This window comes from Miscanthus floridulus, chromosome 1 (assembly GCF_019320115.1).
Source record: "Miscanthus floridulus cultivar M001 chromosome 1, ASM1932011v1, whole genome shotgun sequence".
Classification (NCBI taxonomy): Eukaryota; Viridiplantae; Streptophyta; class Magnoliopsida; order Poales; family Poaceae; genus Miscanthus; species Miscanthus floridulus.
This window is the reverse complement of record NC_089580.1, coordinates 199,785,200-199,794,155: the sequence shown is the minus strand read 5'-3', so window position 1 is coordinate 199,794,155 and position 8,956 is coordinate 199,785,200.

Genomic DNA, 8,956 nt, shown 5'->3' with positions numbered 1-8,956 from the left:
GGAGGGTCGGCCGAGGCGGGGGGCGACGGACCGTGGACGAGCCGGCCTCGAGCAACACGAAGAATGAGGCCTCGCGCGAGACGGAGATCAGGCTCCTTGCCGAGGCCTCACGCGAGAGGCCTCGCGCGATACAGAGAATGCGCTTCCTGCCGAGGCCTTCCGTGGAGAGCCTCGGGCGGGGCGAAGACGGCGTTCCCTACCGAGGCCTTCCCTGGGGAGCCTCGCGCGAAGCGGAGTTGGCGTCAGGATGCCGAGACCTCCTGCTCGAGGCTCAAGGCGAGGAGGGGGAGGACCCGGTGGGCTTGGTCGTGGCGGGTGAGGGGCCCATGACTTACCTTCTAGCTTTTTCTTTTTTTTTATGGGACTTTAGCAACCCATTTTGATATTTTGCTTGGGGTACCCCATTCTAAGGTACCCGACAGTAGCCCTCGAGCCTCAGGGGGAGTGCGTGCACTCCCCCTGAGGGTTTGCCGAGGCTTGGTTCATACCTGCCCCGTAGGAATTGGGGTTTTTTTTGAGGTTCTGGTGGGTGCGCACGAGCGCACCCGTTGAATGTAGCCCCTAAGCCCCTGGGGGAGTGGAGTTATTCCTCTAGGGGCTTTCTTCATTTCCGTGTCTGAACGAGTAGTTCTTATTGCATTTGCCGAGCCCCAAGCGCAAGTTCGGGTTGCGGGGGTCTCGGCGAGGCTGCAGAAGAAAAGCCCTCTAGCCTCCGCGCGGGGCGAGAGGTTCGTCAGGGGGCCCCTGACTTTGGGTATGACCCTCACGCTTCCTTTCTCTCGGGAGGAGGGGTGGAATGTGCCAGGCTACCCTCGATGGGCATGAGCGTGGACACTTCCGGTGAGCTGTTAGCGGGTAGTCCGAGTGGAGGCCCGAGCCCCGTTCGCTAGGGGACGGCTAGTGGTCCAGAGACGCACTCCAAGAGTACCAGGGGGTTTCTCTAGTGGGTGCCGAGGCCGTTCGCGGGCCTCGGTGGCTCCCTACGGTGGGATCCCATTTGGATACTTCCCCACCGGTCTCGGACATGACTTAGGACGCCCCGAGCGACCGTTCGCTCGGGCCTAGGCCATTCGTAGGCTCGTCCCGATGTCATCCCTGACTTATTGCCCTAGGGCGGCTGTCGAAGCCTTTTGGAGGCCCAACCTTCGAACCCCTGGACCGTAACAGGCTCGGCGCCCTTTTTATCGTGTTTGTAGCGAAACCTCTAGCGCGGTTTTGGGCTGTTTATCTTTGTCTTGGGTGTTCTGGCCCTTTCATCTGATCTTCACATGTCCTTTTCGTTCGAATGGAGGGTTAGTTTGCCGAGCCCGTTCTGGTCTCAGCGAGGTTGCAGGAAGAGCCCCTAGCCTCTGTGTGAGAGGGCCGTCGGGAATTCTCCTGACTTTTTATACGCCCCTCGCGCGTGAGGGTTTGTTTGCCGAGGCCCCTTTGGGTGCGAGCCCGGAACGTGGGGTCTCGGCATATTTGCAGGAGGAGCCCCTAGCCTCTGCATAGGGCGAGAAGGCCATTAGGGGTTCCGCTGACTTTTTATGCGACCCTCGCGCTTCCTTTTCGCTCGGAAGGAGGGGTGGAATGTGCCTCGCTACCCTCGATGGGCACGAGCGGTGGCACTTCCGGTGAGCTATTATCAGGTAGTCCGAGTGGAGGTCCGAACCCCGTTCGTTAGAGGACGGCTAGCGGTCCAGAGACACACTCCAAGAGTACCAGAGGATTTCTCTAGTGGGTGCCGAGGCCGTTCGTTGGGCCTCGGTGGCTCGGTGCCTCCCTACGGTGGGATCCCATTCGGATACTTTCCTGCCGGTCTCGGACACGACTTTGGGTGTCCCAAGCATTTCGCTCGCTTGGGTCTCGGCCCCGTACAGGCTCGCCCGCAGTCGCCCCTAACTCTGTTATCCTGGGGCGGCTGTCGAAACCCTTTGGGGTCCAGCCTTCGAACCCCTGGATCGTAATAGGCTCAGAGCCCGGTTCCTTCCTATGAAAGGAACAGGCCGCGGGAAATATCTTCCCTATCGGCTCGGCCGCGGGTGGCGCGTCTTTTGAGGCGGTTTCATGGGGAGGCGAAATGACGCCTGCTGCTGTAGTGGCCGAGCACGATGCGATGGACGGGACGTAACTGTCCTCGCATTTAATGCGAGAGACGTGGGTGCGTGGGCTGCTGAAATCGGCTCGTGGTTAACCGCGCCGGATGGGGAAGACCTCCCCAATTTCGTCGCTTGTTCGTTTTGCCTCCTCCCTACATAAATACCCAAAGAGTCTTGCCCCTCCTTGTCTTACCTTGCCTGCCACCTCCGTCGAGCCGTCGCTAGAGCAGCAGGTGCCGGAAAGAAGAGGAGAGAAGAGCGAGCCTAGGGAGAAAGCGAGAAAAAAGCGAGAGCGTGGAGGGAGAGAGAAAAACTCACCACCGCACCCGATTCCTCCGTCGCACTCATGGCCGGCAACATTGTCATTGTCGAGGCGGACCCTTGGGATCTATCGGACGTCACCGAGGAGATGCTCCAGTCGCTTGTCGACAGTGGACTCCTCCGCCTAGTGACCGACCCTAGTAGGCCAGAGTGGATTGCTCCGTACGGCGAGCTAGAGCCGAGGCCCCGCGATGGCTACGTCGTGAGCTTCGTCTCCTTCCACGAGCGCGGCCTTGGCGTTCTAGTGAACCGATTCATGCGGGCGCTCCCGTACTACTACGGCGTGGAGCTCCACAATTTCAATCCCAACTCCATCGCTCAGGCGGCTATCTTCGTTGCCGTCTGTGAGGGGTATTTGGGGATCGCTCCCCATTGGGATTTGTGGCTCCACCTGTTCCGGGCGGGGCTTACTACCAAGCCGACGGGCACGTCGGGCAAGAGGATGGCATCAAGGGCCAGAGGCTGCACTCTCCAAGTGCGTCCGGACCGCCTGCACCTCTACATTTCGGCCCAACTCACGTCCTCCAACCACCGATGGTACACAAGTTGGTTCTACCTCTGCAACGACGACGGAGGGCTTCCCTTTTATACTAGGCGGATTGTGGGCAGTTGCCCGGAGAAATGGAAGTGGGGTGTCCCGAAGGTCGACCAGCCCAAGCTGGAGCCGCTCCTAGAGGGGCTGGCGAGGCTACGGGGCCATGGCCTCACCGTCGCTGTGGTCGTGGCCGCCTTCCACCACCGGAGGGTGCTGCCGCTGATGGCTCGGCGGCGGCGGCTGTTCGAGATGAGGCTGGGTGAGCCCGTCGAAGGCACCCAGATGTCTTCCTCCGCCCTCTCTGACGAGGAAATTCATCGTCGGGTGGGGGAGATGGTAGACGTGAAGTTGAGGGGTGGCAACCTCACCCCCTTCGTGATGCGACCATCGTGGGGGTTCCTTTCGCTGGTAAGTCGAGTGCCGCTGCAGCCTCTGAACCTCCTCAATCTCCCTTTATCCCTTGTTTCCTTATGAGCATTTGTCGTTTCTTCAGGGGATGAGGGACGTGCGCTCCTCCCCGTCGCCCGTTCCCAAGGATGCGGGGCAGCGAGCGATCAACCGCGCTCATGTCGATGCACAGAAGAAGCGGAAGGATGCTAAGGCGGTGAAGCGCATGAAGCACATCCTTGCGCGCGAGGCGCTGGATAAGCGCCGCTGTCAGCAACGGAAGGATGGTCTCCCGTTGGAGGAATCCCCATCGACGTCGTTGTCGACGGAGGCCTTGGACGGGAACGATAAGGGCGAGGTAGGGCGAGGCCCCCTAGACCACCTTCCTGACATCGTGGAGGTGGCGCCCGGGGCATCGGCAAGCAGCCCGGCACCCCCGGGAAGGGAAGGAGAAGCGGACCCGGGGCCGAGGCCGACACGCCCGAGGCGCGGGCGTTAGGCAAACGCGCCATTAGCCTGGTAAGCTCAGCGGTCACGGCAGAGCTGGTGGCGGTGGAGGCGACGCCACTGGCCCTGCAGAGGACCAAAGGGGCATCGGGGTCCGCTGAGGACCGACCGGCGCCGATGGATACGGATGCGACGCCACCGCCGCCGCCTCCGCCGTCGCGGATGAGGTTTGCTGTGGCGAAGCTGGGGCTGCCCCATTCAAAGTAAGTGTATTTTTGGCTGGGTTATGGTGTCTTCCATTCGCTTTTTTGGTCTCGCGCTGACCCTGTAGGTTAATTTTCTTTAGTCGGAAATGGCCTGTGGACGACCTCCCCTTGGCGCCCCTTAAGGCGCTTAAGGCAGGCCCCGGCTCCTCTGCCCACTGGGTGGCGGAGGCGCAAGCCGCCATCCAACGCGGCGCGGCGTCGGCGAGGGTCGACCCAAAGGAACCGGTCGCCCAAGGAGGGGTTGCCGAGGCGGCCCCTACACGGTCAGATGGGGCCATCGTACCCTTTGTTGCCGAGGCTCCCGGGGCCTCTAGGGCTGAGGCGAAGGAGGCCCCTACGCCCATGACCGCCGAGACCGCAGTGTCCACGGTTGGCGTTTCTGCGTCTGCCGAGGCCACAATGACGGAGGCCGGAGCCCCCGAGACCGCCGAGGCCATGATTGCAGAGGCCGGAGCCCCCGAGGTCACCACGGCCGTCGTGATGGCGGTGAGGCCGTCTGTGCAGGAGGCGGAGATGCAGGCGGTGGAGGCCTCGGCCATGCCCTTGGCTCAAGGCCCACTGTTGTTGTAGGAGAGTGCCCGGGAGGCGGAGGTCTATCCAATCTCCTCCGACGACACTTCTCGAGCGCGGGAGGTGGTCGGCACCGAGGAGACCAATGCCGTGGAGCAGCCAGCACCGCTCCTAGACGAGGGAAGCTCGGCCCTCGTGCGGGTGTGACCCGAGCCCCGCGGGTGGGATCACCCACGGGTACTGTGGCGGAGCCGGGACGACCCTGAGGGGGAGCCTCTGTTCGCCCTTGAGGACACGGCCAAGGGCGGGCGCTGGAGTACCTTCGAGCAGTACCGCGAGCTAGCGGAGCGGTCGCTATGGATGGCGCTGTCCGTGGTGGCCGACGAACTGCCCGGAGTCACCCAGGTTCGTGTTTTCCTTTCTCACGCGACGTTATTCTTTCCTTGGTTTTGTCGCAATCGACGACCTCTGCTCTGCCTCCTCATGAGCTCGAGACCCGGTCCCTCGGGAAGTTGGTCTTCCTTCGGTGGGAGAGGGGAATCTAGGACTAGCTTCAGAGGCAGAGGGGCCTTCTTACCGATGCTAACGAGCTTCTGTCGGCACGAAGCACGGAGGTGGAGGACCTCCGCCTTCGCTGTGCCGATGCGAAGGTCGAGGCGGCCACAGCCCAGACACAGCTTGCTCCCTTGGCAGCGTGGATCAAGGAGCTGGAGGAGGAGCTTACCCACGCCGTCAGCGATCGGGATGCCTTCAAATCTCGGGCTGAAGAAGCGACAGCCTCGGGCAAGGCCCTCGCCAGGCAGCTGGGGGTAGAGGAGAGTGCGCATCGGCTGACCAAAGGCGCTCTAAACGAGACCCTTGCTGCGGTTGAGGCCTCGCAAATCAAGGCTGTGGTTTTGAGGGGGACGGTCGAGGGTGAGTTTGAGTCCCCTTGTTTTGTTTTCTTCCTCTTATGTTCGCTCCCTAACTTCCTTGTATGACGCAGAGCTGGGGAGTGAAGCTTCCAGGGCGGCCGAGGCCTCTCGGGTCGAGGCCCAGCGGTTGAAGGAGAAAGCCGAGGCCTGTCAGGCCGAGACCCGACGCTAGGAGCTGAAGGCCAAGGGTGAGCTCCGTGGGCTTCCGTCTCTAACTTAGGTTGTTTCTTCTCTGGCTCGACCTTATTCCATTTTCCGTGGTGTAGAGTCTGAGGCAGAGATCATTCGGGCCGCCAAGGCTTCCAGCGCGGTGCAGACGGTGCTCGAGACCGAGATCGGGGAGCACGAGGCGCTAAAGCATGCTGCCCTTTCCACCTGCGAGGCCCTGGAGGTCGAGGGGGTTCAGTCGGGTAGCTCCCTTGGGAGCTGCTTGATTGCGCTGAGTAGCCAGATGCGCGAGCGGCTTCGAGGGGCACTGCACACGGGTGTCAAGCGGGCGATGGCCGTCATCTCCTCTCACTACCTTGGCGTCAACCTCCCGGCCATCAGTGATGGCTACGTTCTACCTGATGATGAGGAGGAGGCCCACACGGCGGTCACAAAGCTGCTGGAGGTGGCGGAAGGCCCTGGCACGGCGCTGGCGACACTCTTTTGAAGACGAGGTGGTTCCTCCCCTGCCATCTGCCGGTGCTGGAGGCCCTGAGCCTTAATCTGGGCCCTGGGGGCTATGTAAAGATAGAATAGGGGTTATTTTTGTATCATAACGTTTGTGGCCGTCGAGGCCTTTATTTCTGACGTATTTGTGTTTCTTAGTTGTTTTTCTCATGTTTCCGAGCCTTTGCCCTCTGTTGCTTCTGATCAGATTTCGTTTGCAAAACACCCCTGTGGGGCCTAAGCCGTCCCTTGAGCGAGAGGTAGTGAGGGAGTGCCGTAGCCCGGGGGCGTAGGCCGTCTCGTGACTCTACCGGCCTCTTGCTTAGGAAACGGACCTTGGTCCGGCGAGTCTTTACAAATGATTCGTCAGAACCTGCTAGAGACTTGGCGTAGGAATTTTTTCGAAAAGCAACTAAAAATGGTGCGTGGGACCTAGGGGGAGTCCCCCATCTAGCCCCTGAGGGAGGCTTGGTTCTGCTGAGGCAGAGCTGAGTCTCCCTTATTGTGTTTATTGTACTGCCAAGACCTACGGTGGGCTCGGGGGGTTTCTCGAAAAGTAAAGACCAACTAAAGAGCGCTTTTTAATTGTATTTTGAGAAACGACATATACAATGCTTAGAAATTTAGGGATAAAAGCGACGTAGCTGTTCTATGTTCCAAGCGTTGGTGAAGATTTCGCCCTTTTCGTTGGCCAGCTTGTAGGTCCCGGGCTTTAGGACTTGGGCGATGATGTACGGTCCTTCCCATGGTGGGGTCAGCTTGTGGCGACCCTTGTTGCTCTGTGCTAGCCTCAACACCAGGTCGCCTACCTTTAGGTCTCGGCGTCGGACACGTTGGGCCTAATAGCGCCGCAGGCTCTGCTGATACTTGGCCGAGTGTAGTAGCGTGACGTCTCAGGCTTCCTCCAGCTGATCGAGGGCGTCCTCTCGGGTTGTGCGGTTGCTTTGTTCGTTATAGGCTTGCAGCCTCGGGGAACCATATTCCAGGTCGGTGGGGAGGATGGCTTCGGCCCCATAGACTAGGAAGAAAGGCGTGAACCCCGTGGCTTGGCTTGGAGTGTTTCTTAGGCTCCAGATGACCGATGGGAGTTCGGTGAGCCATTTCTTGCCAAACTTTTTCAACCGGTTGTGAATTCTTGGCTTGAGGCCTTGTGGGATCATGCTGTTGGCACGCTCTACTTGGCCATTGGTCCTTGGGTGTCCTACGGCCGACCAGGCCACACGGATGTGGTGGTCGTCGCAAAACGTTAGGAACTTTTTGCTGGTGAACTGCGTCCCGTTGTCGGTGATGATGGTGTTGGGGACCCCAAACCGGTGGATAATGTCAGTGAAGAACAGCACTGCCTGCTTGGATTTGATTCGATTGATCAGATGGGTCTTGATCCATTTGGAGAACTTGTCGATTGATACCAGTAGATGGGTGTAGCCCCCGGGGGCCTTTTGCAGAGGCCCAACCATGTCGAGCCCCCACACGGCAAACGGCCATGTGATGGGGATGGTTTGTAAGGCCAGGGCCGGGAGATGTGTCTGCCAAGCGTAGTACTGGCATCCTTCGTAGGAGCATACTAGCTGGGTAGCGTCGGTGACCGCTGTCGGCCAGTAGAACCCTTGGCGGAAAGCGTTCCCTACGAGAGTCCGAGGCGCCGCATGGTGCCCGCAGGCGCCTGCGTGTAAGTCCCAAAGCAGGGCTTGGCCCGCCTCGGAACTGATGCATCGTTGAAGGACACCTAAGGGACTTCGCCTATATAATTCGCCATTGTAGAGGGCGTAGGTCTTGGCTCGGCGCGCAAGCCATTGTGCTTCAGTTCGGTCGTTGGGAAGCTCCCCCTGATCAAGCCAATCGAGGAACGGGACTCACCAATCCGCGTCCTGATCAGTCTGTGGAGGTTCGGCATTGAGTTCCATGACCTCAGGCTCGGCCGAGGGGGTCTTGGTAGCAGAGGGGGCGTCGAGCTTTGAAATGGGTTCCCCAGGTGGGCCCTCCTCTACTGTCGAGGTGCAGCCGATGGAAGGTTTGTGAAGGTATCTGGCGAAGATGTTTGGGGGGGCTGGGGCCCGTGCCGAGGCCATCTTTGCCAGCTCGTCGGCGGCCTCGTTATACTTTCACGCAACGTGATTTAGTTCGAGACCGTCGAACTTGTCTTCTAGGCGTCGTACCATTTTGCAGTAAGCCTCCATTTTAGGGTCGAGGCAGTTTGACTCCTTCATCACCTGATCTATGATGAGCCACGAGTCACCTCGAACGTTGAGGCGCTGTGCCCCAAGCTCGATGGCGACTTGTAAGCCATTGACGAGGGCCTCATATTCAGCCACGTTATTGGAGGCGGCGAAGTGGAGCCGCACCATATAGCGCATGTGTACTCCAAGAGGCGAAATGAAGAGCAGACCCGCGCCTGCCCCGGTCTTCATTAGGGATCCATTGAAGTACAAGGTCCAGCACTCCATCTGAATTTAAGCAGGTGGTAGTTGGATATCTATCCATTCAGCCACAAAATCGGCCAAGACCTGAGACTTGATCACTTTTCGAGGCGCAAAGGTCAAGGTTTCCCTCATGAGCTCGATAGCCCACTTGGCTATCCTGCTCGAGGCCTCCCGGTTATGAACTATCTCACCCAGGGGGAAGGATGATACCACAGTCACTGGGTGCGACTCGAAGTAGTGGCGCAGTTTGCGCCGGGCCAAGACCATGGCGTAGACTAGCTTCTGGATGTGGGGGTAGCGCACTTTGGTCTCGGAGAGCACCTCACTGATGAAATAGACAGGTCGTTGGGTAGGCAGAGTATGTCCTTCTTCATGCCTCTCTACTACTACGGCGGCGCTGGCCACTTGGGTTGTTGCGGCG